This window comes from Stegostoma tigrinum, chromosome 3 (genome assembly GCF_030684315.1).
Source record: "Stegostoma tigrinum isolate sSteTig4 chromosome 3, sSteTig4.hap1, whole genome shotgun sequence".
NCBI classification, from domain to species: domain Eukaryota; kingdom Metazoa; phylum Chordata; class Chondrichthyes; order Orectolobiformes; family Stegostomatidae; genus Stegostoma; species Stegostoma tigrinum.
In genome coordinates this window covers 8,916,465-8,930,318 of record NC_081356.1, presented here as the reverse complement: position 1 = coordinate 8,930,318, position 13,854 = coordinate 8,916,465, and the positions used below count along the sequence as shown (strand labels likewise).

The window sequence follows — 13,854 nt, the reverse complement described above, 5'->3', positions numbered from 1 at the left end:
CCATCCACTATTCCCAATTCCTCCGCCTCCGCCGCATCTGCTCCCAGGATGAGGCATTCCACTCCCGCACATCCCAGATATCCACGTTCTTCCAGGACTGCAACTTTACCCCCGCAGTGGTCGAGAACGCCCTTGACCGTGACTCCCGCATTTCCCGCAACACATCCCTCACACCCTGCCCCCGCCACAACCGCCCCAGAGGATCCCCCTCATTCTCACATACCACCCCACCAACCTCCGGATACAACGCATCATCCTCCGACACTTCCACCATCTACAATCCGACCCCACCACCCAAGCTATTTTTCCATCCCCACCCTTGTCTGCCTTCTGGAGAGACCACTCTGTCCGCGAATCCCTTGTCCGCTCCACACTGCCCTCCAACCCCACCACATCCGGCACCTTCCCCTGCAACTGCAGGAAGTGCTACACCTGCCCCCACACCTCCTCCCTCACCCCTATCCCAGGCCCCAAGATGACCTTCCATATCAAGCAGATGCTCACCTGCACATCTGCCAATGTGGTATATTATATCCATTGTATCCGGTGTGGCTTCCTCTACATTGGGGAAACCAAGCGGAGGCTTGGGGACCGCTTTGCAGAACACCTCGGCTCAGTTCGCAACAAACAACTGCACCTCCCAGTCGCAAACCATTTCCACTCCCCCTCCCATCCTTTAGATGACATGTCCATCATGGGCCTCCTGCAGTGCCACAATGTTGCCATCCGAAGGTTGCAGGAACAGCAACTCATATTCCGCTTGGGAACCCTGCAGCCCAATGGTATCAATGTGGACTTCACCAGCTTCAAAATCTAGGGATAACGGAATATGAGTTGCTGTTCCTGCAACCTTCGGGTGGCATCATTGTGGCACTGCAGGAGGCCCATGATGGACATGTCGTCTGAGGAATGGGAGGGGGAGTTGAAATGGTTCGCGACTGGGAGGTGCAGTTGTTTATTGCAAACCGAGTGGAGGTGTTCTGCAAAGGGGTCCCCAAGCTTCCGCTTGGTTTCCTCAATGTAGAGGAAGCCACACCGGGTACAATGGATACAGTATACGACATTGACAGGTGTGCGGTGAACATCTGCTTAATATGGAAAGTCATCCTGGGGCCTGGGATGGGGGTGAGGGAGGAGGTGTGGTGTCAAGTGTAGCACTTCCTGCAGTTGTAGGGGAAGGTGTCGGGGTGCTGCACTTCCATGACTGCTCTCTAAGCCATCGTGCTATCATACTGGATGGTCTGGCAGGGCTGCCTTTGGAACTGAAAGAGAAGAGAGAGCAGGGAGCAAAATACAAGAAAGCAGAAGAATTGGGAGGAGTGCAAAAGGCACTCCTGACTGTGGCAGAGAGGCGACCTCTGTGAAGCATGTAGTCTGCCCAACATTGTGACATTATTCCGTTTTCACAGTTGTTCTGCCTTAAAGAGCTTTATTGGGGGCTTTAGTTGCCCACATCTAGGACACCAGCCTGTCTCTGGCATGGTGTAACTCATCACTACTTTACCAGCCTTTACCTACCTACTTCCATTCCCACACTCAAACACCACTACGATTAAGGCCAAGAGACTTTATAACATCAAAATTAAAATTCCTTTCTTACTTTCGATCTTTTTCTTTGCTTCTCTATTTGTATCCAATTTGACTAAATCAGTTATGTTTCCTTTTCCATTACTCACTTTATTTGTTTATGCATCCATCAATACCATTGATTAAGGAGAAAAGTCATTGGGCCTGACACACAAGAGGTCCTAGGTGCATATTGACCTTGTTATTAAATTATATTTCCAACAATTTGTGGCATTTCAGGCATCTTAGATGCAGTGCCTTTTGCACAAAACTAAGAATAGAATAAAATATTACTTTTAATGTTGTAAGTTTAGTATTTACTTCTTGAATTCAAAATTGGCTGCATCTTCATTAATGCTCTGTCAGTGTTTCAGATGCAAAACAATTCTATATCAAATATGGCAAGTATCAATAGCTTTCATGTCAAAAATGTTTAACTTGAAACATTAGATTGGGCTGCTGTGTAAGCATGTAGCGACTGCACCAGCTTTATGTAAAATGATTGAGACATTATTTAAATCAGGGTCCTAAGCTGTTGCAAGATTCTTTTGTGATTTTGAATTGCTCCGATGTTTGACTCTCTCAGGAGTTTGACTTTTTTTTTGATATTGAAGATTTAATTCTGAATTCTGATTTATTTTTGTATTACACCGCCTTCAAAACTGCGATCACAGATGATCAAGTGGTGCAACCTTTGGAACTGGAGGTCAAAAAGGAACAGCAAATGAGACAGAAGACAGCAGGAGAAACTGGGAGGAGTCGGGTGGTGTGCATGGGTGCGTCGGAGAAGGAGGAGGATGTGGTGTCAGGGATGGTGGATGTCAGAGATTGTGGGAGTAAGGAGAGGGGCTGGGGGGAAGGGCAGGGGATCAGTATAACACAAAGGGTTTTCCACACTCAAACTCAGTCTTCCAGTTTTACTTCGCCCACCTGGACTTCTATGAAAAACAATGTCTCTGGTGCTTTCACATCACACAGGAGTTGATCGCTGGGTTAGGTTTCTGTTCCAATCGGTGATTTGGTTCTTTAGTTGGCGTAGTTCAAAATCTGAGGTCTGGAAGAAGAAGGGTTTTAATGCTGAGTGCACTGGTATAAGAAGAAGGAGATGGAGTAGTATGTGTTGTATTAATTGTACAAGAGGGGAAGCAAAGTAGGGATGTAGTGAGTTGCACATCCAACATTGTGGAGATGTGATCAGAGAGTAAGAGTTTTCTTATCTTGACACCTCTGCAACATTGTGGCCATGTCCAGAGGACTAAGCTCTTAGCTCTAATCACATGTAAAACCTCTTCTAATTGAGTGCAGAGGCATTCCCTGGAGGGACTTAGTTTTCTTTTTCCTGCACACTTCTTGGACCTGGGTTTTAAATGCAGCATCAGAGAACCTGGGTGGCTTGCCTGGACCACTTGCAGTACTTTTAGTCCTCTAACAGCATTCCCTTCCCGCTGCAGTGGCAGAGAACCTCTGTTTTAACAGTGTCGGCCACTTGTAAGAGTTACCAGAGACACAGCCTGACAAAACATGGTCACCACAATTGCCACAAAAAGATGTGAATGATTTAAATTTAATTGCTATTATAGATACATGGTTATGAGTTAATGAAGGCTGGGGAGAAATATTCTGATGTTGGGGTACACAACATTTCAGAGACACAGGCACAGTAGCAAAGGAGGAAAAATAGCCTAATATCAAAGGATGACATAAAGGAACAAGTGAGAAAGGATGTAACTTTATAAGGTCATGATGCAGAATCAATATGGGTGGAAACTCTGAATAACAAAAGTCCGTAAACCACGGTGGGCTTGCTGAAGATGAGATTCTGATGCTTGGTTTTGGCTTTGGGCCGGTGGCGGGGGGGACAGTGCATAATCCCACCTTGCCGTGCAGTGCCCAACGAGAGCAGGCAAAGAGGTGACATGGTGGATTCTGAAGACCTGGGAGAGTGACAGCAGTCTTCCCAGGAGGAAGATGAGGACGTTCATCACCTTCAGTGTTGTGGATCAATGCAGCATCAGGCACAACAAACCAGGTACAATTTAATTGACACCCAGTTCCAATGCACGCGAGCTGGGAGCAGTGAACACTGAGAGGTCTGACAGATACTCCATTATAAAATTTCAGCACTTGGAGTCTAGTTGCAATTGTCAAGTGGTGTCTTTATTACACAACACTGAACAGTCCAGGTGCTTTGGCACTGAATTTCAAGTGAGCACATTTTGTATTTATTTGCATTATCAGCTACGACTTAGTGGTATTACATTGGCAAAGGCCACAGCACAATGGCTTCTGCTGGGCTGATAATTGCGGCCTTGTACAGTAACTACAGTACAGAGACTTGATACTACCCTTTCACAGATAGCAAAGAAGGCGTGCGCATTTTGCGTTAAAGATTATTCTGTTCATTGTTTGTCTCCCATTTCTTAATCAAGTCACCCTGCATCATGATTTATTTACGCTTTGGCATCCTGGCTGCTAGCGCTGACCGGCAACGTAAAATTAATTTAGACTGTGCGCCTTCAATTCATTGACTGTAAATTTGTTATTGCTGAAATGGCAATCAGTCCCTACCTGTTCCAAAAGCAAATGCAGCTTTTGCTGGAGCTGAATAAAGGAGAAAGTTTTCCACCATGTCATGGTCCCACATTGAACAATGAGAGCTGTTGGGTTACACTGAGCACTGGGGAAAAGATTAGAAATCACGTAGGCAGGACTCTAAGACAGGATGATGCTAAGGATTGGTAATCATTGCAGCTTGGTGAGTACTTTCTGGTGAGAAGAAGATACAGACAGCGTTAGAGATGTGTTGCTCAGTTAATGAGGTGAGTTTCAAAGAATAGTGCAAGGAATCTCACTTGAATTCATGAAAAAAAAGTCTTCCAATGAAATTAGTCACAATTGACACTCAGCTGATTTCTGATAAAATTCAACCCATTAAAACAGAATGTAAGAACTTTTAGAAGTATGTAAAAAGGGAAGAGACTTAACTGAATGTTGGTCGTTTGGAAGCAGAGACAGGATAAAGTGCCATGATGAATGAGGAAATGGCTGAAAAAGGCCTATTTTCAGATCATGCTGAACACAGGATTGTGTAGAAGGTCTCAGCATGCACAATGGTCAGTGTATCGAGGCTGACTCCCATCAATTCCAGTATATTTATATACATCCCAGTACTCTCAGGCTATTTCATTCCTCTTAGAAATCCTTCAGACAGCAGGACAAGGAGTGATCTCAGGTACAGCACATTTACACACAACCACCAGTGCAGATACATTACCTCAGCTCATTTGTTCCCCTGTTCAAGAAGGGGAGTAGAGACAACCCTGGTAATTATAGACCAGTGAGCCTTACCTCAGTTGTTGGTAAAGTGTTGGAAAAGGTTATAAGAGATAGGGTTAGGGTTAGGATTTATAATCATCTAGAAAAGAATAAATTGATTAGGGATAGTCAGCACGGTTTTATGAAGGGTAGGTCGTGCCTCTCAAACGTTATTGAGTTCTTTTTGAAGGTGACCAAACAGGTAGGTGAGAGTAAACCGGTTGATGTGGTGTATATGGATTTCAGCAGGGCGTTCGATAAGGTTCCCCACAGTAGGCTATTGTACAAAATGCGGAGGAATGGAATTATGGGAGATATAGCAGTTTGGATCAGAAATTGGCTTGCTGAAAGAAGACAGAGGGTGGTAGTTGATGGGAAATGTTCATCCTGGAGACCAGTTACTAGTGGTGTACCGCAAGGGTCGGTGTTGGGTCCACTGCTGTTTATCATTTTTATAAATGACCTGGATGAGGGCGTAGAGGGATGGGTTAGTAAATTTGCAGACGACATAAGGTTGGTGGAGTTGTGGATAGTGACGAAGGATGCTGTGGGTTGCAGAGAGACATAGATAAGGTGCAGAGCTGGGCTGAGAGGTGGCAAATGGAGTTTAATGCAGACAAGTGTGAGGTGATGCACTTTGGTAGGAGTAACTGGAATGCAGAGTACTGGGATAATGGTAAGATTCTTGGTAGTGTAGATGAGCAGAGAGATCTCGGTGTCCATGTACACAGATCCTTGAAAGTTGCCACCCAGGTTGACAGGGCTGTTAAGAAGGCATACAGTGTTTTAGCTTTTATTAATAGAGGGATCGAATTCCGGAACCAAGAGGTTATGCTGCAGCTGTACAAAACTCTGGTGCGGCCGTGCTTGGAGTATTGTGTACAGTTCTGGTCACCGCATTATAAGAAGGATGTGGAAACTTTGGAAAGGGTGCAGAGGAGATTTACTAGGATGTTGCCTGGTATGGAAAGAAGGTCTTACGAGGAAAGGCTGAGGGACTTGAGGCTGTTTTCGTTAGAGAGAAGAAGGTTGAGAGGTGACTTAATTGAGACATATAAAATAATCAGAGGGTTAGATAGGGTGGATAGGGACAGCCCTTTTCCTAGGACGGTGATGGCGAGCATGAGGGGGCATAGCTTTAAATTGAGGGATGAAAGATATAGGACAGATGTCAGAGGTAGTTTCTTTACTCAGAGAGTAGTAAGGGAATGGAACGCTTTGCCTGCAACGGTGGTAGATTCGCCAACTTTAAGTACATTTAAGTCATCATTGGATAAGCATATGGATGTACACGGAATAGTGTAGGTTAGATGGGCTTCAGATCGGTATGACAGGTCGGCACAACATCGAGGGCTGAAGGGCCTGTCCTGTGCTGTAATGTTCTATGTTCTATGTTCTACGTACTTATGAAAACAATGGCACCAGGCAAGGAACACAGTACCTGTGTGCAGGACATGGTGTCTGAGGCAGATGCATCTGTGGTACTTCCCCTTGGAGGGGTGGATGGTCTGGGGATGGGATGAGGATGCTCAAAATGATGGTCTGCTGGGCACTGAGGAAGGAGCTCAGGGGATCACTGCTTTAGGGCCCTGTACTGGAAAAGCAGAAACAGATAAGTCACTAACTGCTAGAATACCCTGAAGCTCTGTGAACTTATGGATTGCAAATGGAGGTGTTCATGAAGCAAATGACTTCGATCTTGTCTCAGAGCTTCAGGTGCATGTGTTCCTTCGAGACAGAGTGGCTAATTTCATGGACAGCCATGTATGGCAACACTTTCGGTGTGTGCAAGACTGGTGCGGATCTTGCACAGGGTGCAGGGTACTTCAGGAAGCTTCGACCAGTCAGAACCTAAGCACTAATATCCAAGAAGCATTGAGCAGCCTGAACTGGACATTTACACAAGTTGCTCAATGGTGGGTAGTAGTTTGCCAGCTGCGCCCCAGCAGTGCGTTTCATCAAGCCCCTGACAAAGCAGCACCGGGCAAGGATGTGCCAGAGGAATATCCTCTTCCACAGCTTTCACACCTCATCAGACAAATTGTGTCACAGTTACCAGTGGTGAAGCTTCTGCAGAAATACAGGCAGAGAATTTGTAACAGGTTCCTCCTACATGGTCACGATAACAAAGTGTGGAGCTGGATGAACACAGCAGGCCAAGCAGCATCTCAGGAGCACAAAAGCTGACCTTCGGGCCCAGCTCTTCCCCTCCCCCCACTGCATCCCAAAACCAGCCCAGCCTGTCCCCGCCTCCCTAACCTGTTCTTCCTCTCACCTATCCCTTCCTCCCACCTCAAGCCACACCTCCACTTCCTACCTACCAACCTCATCCCGCCTCCTTGACCTGCCTGTCTTCCCTGGACTGACCTATCCCCTCCCTACCTCCCCACCTATACTCTCCTCTCCACCTATCATCTTTTCTCTCCATCTTCGGTCCGCCTCCCCCTCTGTCCCTATTTATTCCAGAACCCTCACCCCATCCCCCTCTCTGATGAAGGGTCTAGGCCCAAAACGTCAGCTCTTGTGCTCCTGAGATGCTGCTTGGCCTGCTGTGTTCATCCAGCTTCACACTTTGTTATCTTGGATTCTCCAGCATCTGCAGTTCCCATTATTTCTGAAGAATTTTCAGAAGTTAGGATTGAGTTAGAGAAATTATAACGCAGGTACATATGTATCAACTAGCAACCTGAAATGACAAAGCAAACAAACTTGTGGATAACACATGAAGTGTATTAAGTAATACTGATAAAGAAAGTGTTATAGGTTAAGCAAAAAAAGAAAGATTATCCAGGGTGGGATTAGACTGCCATGGCTGACAAAGGAAGTCAGGAAATACATCAAAGAAAAAGAGACAGCCTATAAAGTGGCCAAGAGCACTGGGAAATCAGAAGATTGGGAAGGCTATAAAAACAGAGAGAGGATAACAAAGAGAGCAATAAGGAAGGAGAGGATCAAATATGAAGGTAGGCTAGTTAGTAATATTAGAAATGATAGTAAAAGCTTCTTTCAATACATAAGAAACAAACGAGAGGCAAAAGTAGATATTGGAAGGCTAGTGATGGGAGATAAGGGAATAGCTGAAGAACTTAATAAGTACTTTGCATCAGTCTTCACAGTGGAAGACATGAGTAGTATGCTAACAATTAGGGAGAGCCGGGGGCAGAGTGGAGTACGGTAGGTATTACAAAAGAGAAAGTGCTAGAAAACTAAAGGGTCTAAAAATTGATAAATCTCCTGGCCCCGATGGGCTGCATCCTAGAGTTCTGAGGCAGGTGGCTGAGGAAATAGTGGAGGCTTTGGTCGTGATCTTTCAAAAGTCACTGGAGTCAGGGAAAGTCCCAGATGATTGGAAAATTGCTGTTGTAACTCCCTTGTTTAAGAAAGGATCAAGGCAAAAGATGGAAAATTACAGGCCGATTAGCCTAACCTCGGTAGTTGGTAAAATTCTAGAATCCATTGTCAAGGATGAGATTTCTAAATTCCTGGAAGTGCAGGGTCAGATTAAAACAAGTCAATATGGTTTTAGTAAAGGGAGGTCGTGCCTGACAAACCTGTTAGAATTCTTTGAAGAGGTAACAAGTATGTTAGACCAGGGAAACCCAGTAGATGTTATCTATCTAGACTTCCAAAAGGCCTTTGATACAGTGCCTCACGGGAGGCTGCTGAGCAAGGTGAGGGCCCATGGTGTTCGAGGTGAGCTACTGGCTTGGATTGAGGATTGGCTGTCTGACAGAAGGCAGAGAGTTGGGATAAAAGGCTCTTTTTCGGAATGGCAAACGGTGACAAGTGGTGTCCCGCAGGGTTCAGTGTTGGGGCCGCAGCTGTTCACCTTATATATTAATGATCTGGATGAAGGGACTGGGGGCATTCTGGCGAAGTTTGCCGATGATACGAAGATAGGTGAACAAGCAGGTAGTACTGAGGAGGTGGGGAAGCTGCAGAAAGATTTAGACAGTTTAGGAGAGTGGTCCAGGAAATGGCTGATGAAATTCAATGTGAGTAAATGTGAGGTTTTGCACTTTGGAAAAAAGAATACACCTATTTTCTAAACGGTGAGTAAATTCGCAAATCAGAAGTGCAAAGGGATCTGGGAATGTTGGTCCAGGATTCTCTAAAGGTTAACTTGCAGGTAGAATCCGTAATTAAGAAAGTGAATGTAATGTTGTCATTTATCTCAAGAGGGTTGGAATATAAAAGCAGTGATATGCTTCTGAGGCTTAATAAGACTCTAGTTAGGCCCCATTTAGAATACTGTGTCCAATTTTGGGCCCCACATCTCAGGAAGGACATACTAGCCTTGGAGCGTGTCCAGCGGAGATTCACACGGATGATCCCTGGAATGGTAGGTTTAACGTATGATGAACGGCTAAGGATCCTGGGGTTGTACTCATTAGAGTTTAGAAGGTTGAGGGGAGATCTAATAGAAACTTACAAGATAGTGTATGGTTTAGAAGGGGTGGATCTTAGGAAGTTGTTTCCATTAGGCAGGGAGACTAGGACCCGTGGGCATAGCCTTAAAATTAGAGGGAGTAAATTTAAAACTGAAATGAGACGACATTTCTTCAGCCAGAGAGCGGTGGGCTTGTGGAATTCATTGCCTCAGAGTGCAGTGGAAGCCGGGACATTGGATGCCTTCGAGGCAGAGATCCACAAATTCTTGATCTCAAAAGGAATCAAGGGCTACTGGGAGAGTGCAGGGAAGTGGTGTTGAAATGCCCATCAGCCATGATTTAAATGGCGGAGTGGACTTGATGGGCCAAATGGCCTTATTTCCACTCCTATGTTTTATGGTCTTCTGGTCTAAGCATCGGCCATTCGGAATTCATTATTGTATATTAAATTCATATTTGCTTCATTATTTCTATTTTCTTGCCTCAGCAAGGCCCAATTTTCCTGGAGGTCCCTCAAGACTTCAAATCCACTGGTTCACATTAACAGCCACCATCCACTGTTTTTAATTGGATGATGAGATTGAAATGACCAATTAAGAGGTTCCCTCTGGTAAAATGGCTGAAGTAAGCCCAACAGAAGCAAGTGTGGCTTGACAGTCCCATTCTGGTCTCAATAGCGTAAAATTCATTCTTTTGAAACCATTTACTACCTGTGCAAGTAAGACTTTGCAATTTCAATTGTTCAATTTCTGGACCCCAAGGCTGTATTTTTATGCATTGATAATACAAGTTGACATTGATTCAGTGCTCTCTATAGTGATAGCTGTGTAAATAACTATAAGTAGGAATGGAATTTCCACTTGGGATTAATTGAGAAATCAGATTCACAATGTGCTTGAAATTACATGGTATTGACTTAGTTTTTCAAGTTTCTTCTGGAATTCAAATCACAAATAAGAGAAATTTCCAGGACGGAGAGGCAGTGTAATAGAAAATAATCATTAATTGTTTACTTACTGTTTAAAAAAAATTCCTGATTCAATCAATTAGTGTAATTTTATTATTGTAACCAAAAATCAAATACTTATCACCACAGATTTCCAAGTACTTCATCAGGGAGTAATCTGGTTTAAAATACATTGAGGATGACTTAAAAATACATTGAGTATTTAATAGTCAGAGCATCTGTCAGTCACTTATTAAACTTCTTGGTGTGTAAAAGTCTTTGAGTAAGGATGTGCCTCAGGTAATGCTACACCAAGAGAAAATGTTAACTTGATTGATACCTGGAATGAGCAGGCTATTTTATGAGGATGAATGAAACAGAATGACTTGATTGAAGTGTGTAAGATTCTGAATGGTCTTGACAAGATACACATGAAAAAGGATATTTTCTCTTAAAGGTCAGTCCTGAACTAAGTGGCACTGTTAAAAAAGTATGATTCATCCTTTCAGGACAGAGATATAGAATGTTTTCTTCTGTTCTCTGAGAGTTTTGGGCCACTTTGGACCTCTCTGCCTTAGAACATAGTAGAGGAGGTATCATTGAATATTTATAGGTTTATAGAGTATTGAAGAAGAGTCATAGGACTCAAAATGTTAGCTTTGTTTTCTTTCTACAGATTCTGTCAGACCTGCTGAGTTTCTCTGCTATTTCTGTTTGTGTTTCAGATTTTCGGCATCCACAGTTCTTTGTTTTATTTTCGCAGATTTGGTCTATAGCAGAAATTGAAGCATATTGAAGGTAAATAGAAATGTGGAGTTTGAAACTTGAATTTGGAATTCCCTCCTTATTGGCATTGTGAGTCAACTCACAACAATGGTTCAAGAAGGCAGCACACTACCACCTTCTCAAGGGAAACAAGAGACAGGCAATAAATGCTGGTCATCGGTGACACTGACATCCCACAAATGAAAAAGCAAATAAATAAAAAAGCACAAACAGGTCAGCCCTGATCTTATTGAATGGTGGAGCAGGCTCAAGGAGACAAATTGCCTATTTCTGCTCCCATTTCATATGTTTATACGCAATGAACACAATTTGAAGAGCCTTCTCAAACAAGTCCAATTGGCTGAAATTTGCAGTTTTGAACTGAGGCCAGTTTTGTGGATCTGGGCAAAGTGAATTTTGACCGAGTATGAGAGATCCAAGATTATGGGGTCAAAAATGGTTTTCGGCATAACTTCCCGCTGTTTACAGTTTCCTTATCTGTTATAACAAAGTGTGGAGCCGGATGAACACAGCAGGCCAAGCAGCATCTTAGGACCACAAACGTTGACGTTTCGGGCCTCGATCCTTCATCAGAAAAGTGGTGGGGGGGTGCTTTTCTGATGAAGGGTCTAGGCCCGAAACGTCAACTTTTGTGCTCCTAAGATGCTGCTTGGCCTCCTGTGTTCATCCAGCTCCATACTTTGTTATCTCGGATTCGCCAGCATCTACAGTTCCCGTTATCTCCTTTTATGCTGGTTTTGGCCAATTCCAACTGGATTGTGCTGATAGTAGAATTAGAATTAGATTTTATTGTCACATGTACTCAAGTACAGAAAGATATGAGTACAGTGAAAAGTGTACAATGTTGTCATTCCTGATTCCACCTTAGTTACACAGGTACTTAGGTACAAAGTAGAAAAATGTTGAGACAATGTTAAAAAATGAACTTCGCAGTCCTTCTTAGCACAAAGTAGAAAATATTAGTAACGAAAGCAAATAGAAACTTAATCCCTTATCATTCACTACAGACGTCTGCTTTCTCAGATGCAGTTAAGCTGCTGTAGATTTGTTAGGATTAATAATGTGACATGAGAGGGTGAAAAATTATTTTAACATGTGTAACTATCACTGTTTTTCACAGGAATGCTTTTTGAGCATCAAAATTAATTCCATTCCAAAACTAAAATTTCTATTGTAAAGCGTGAAGTTTGAATCAACTTAGAAATGCGCTCAGAATATTTGTGCCTGACTCATTTTATTTATTCATCTTCGTCCCCCTACAACCACACATCAACGAATACTAGTCACGGTTGGACATAGAGCAGTTTTTCCGCCGTCTTCGCCTCCATGCCTACTTCTTCAACCGGGAACCCAACCCTCCTTCCACTGACCCCTTCACCCGCTTCCAACACAAGTCCTCCTCCTGGACACCACCCCCAGGCCTCCTACCCTCCCTCGACCTCTTCATCTCCAACTGCCGTCGAGACATTAACCGCCTCAACCTCTCCACCCCTCTCACCCACTCCAACCTCTCCCCCGCAGAACGGACAGCCCTCCGCTCCCTCCGCTCCAACCCCAACCTAACCATCAAACCCGCAGACAAGGGTGGCGTAGTGGTAGTATGGCGCACTGACCTCTACATCGCCGAGGCCAGACGCCAACTCTCCGACACCACCTCCTACCGCCTCCTCGATCATGACCACACACCCGAGCACCAAACCATCATCTCCAACACCATTCACGACCTCATCACCACAGGGGACCTCCCACCCACAGCCTCCAACCTCATTGTTCCCCAACCCCGCACGGCCCGTTTCTATCTCCTTCCCAAAATCCACAAACCTGCCTGCCCTGGTCGACCCATCGTCTCAGCCTGCTCCCGCCCCACCGAACTCATCTCCACCTATCTGGACTCCATTTTCTCCCCTTTGGTCCAGGAACTCCCCACCTACGTCCGTGACACCACCCACGCCCTCCACCTCTTCCAGGACTTCCAATTCCCTGGCCCCCAACACCTCATATTCACCATGGACGTCCAGTCACTGTACACCTGCATTCCGCATGGAGATGGCCTCAAGGCCCTATGCTTCTTCCTGTCCCGCAGGCCCGACCAGTCCCCCTCCACCGACACTCTCATCTGCCTAGCTGAACTCGTCCTCACACTCAACAACTTCTCTTTTGACTCCTCCCACTTCCTACAGACTAAGGGGGTGGCCATGGGCACCCGCATGGGCCCCAGCTATGCCTGCCTCTTTGTAGGTTACGTGGAACAGTCCCTCTTCCGCACCTACACAGGCCCCAAACCCCACCTCTTCCTCCGGTACATTGATGACTGTATCGGCGCCGCCTCTTGCTCCCCAGAGGAGCTCGAACAGTTCATCCACTTCACCAACACCTTCCACCCCAACCTTCAGTTCACCTGGGCCATCTCCAGCACATCCCTCACCTTCCTGGACCTCTCAGTCTCCATCTCAGGCAACCAGCTAGTAACTGAATAGAAATAATGGGAACTGCAGATGCTGGAGAATCCAAGATAACAAAGTGTGGAGCTGGATGAACACAGCAGGCCAAGCAGCATCTCAGGAGCACAAAAGCTGATGTTTCGGGCCTAGACCTCTGATGAAGGGTCTAGGCCCGAAACGTCAGCTTTTGTGCTCCTGAGATGCTGCTTGGCCTGCTGTGTTCATCCAGCTCCACACTTTGTTATCTCAGCTTGTAACTGATGTCCGTTTCAAGCCCACCGACTCCCACAGCTACCTAGAATACACCTCCTCCCACCCACCCTCCTGCAAAAATTCCATCCCGTATTCCCAATTCCTCCGCCTCCGCCGCATCTGCTCCCACGATAAGACATTCCACTCCAGCACATCC

The 13,854-nt window shown here is 45.1% G+C and overlaps 1 protein-coding gene across 1 annotated transcript in view; it reads left to right on the top strand.

Moving 5' to 3' along the window:
• LOC125450053 (doublesex- and mab-3-related transcription factor A1-like) overlaps window positions 1-13,854 on the top strand; it is a 159,614-nt gene that overhangs the window by 57,913 nt on the left and 87,847 nt on the right. The window contains exon 2 of the mRNA XM_059642830.1: window positions 10,944-11,016. The gene's annotated coding sequence lies outside the window, so the exon portion shown is untranslated. The remainder of the gene's footprint in view (window positions 1-10,943; window positions 11,017-13,854) is intronic.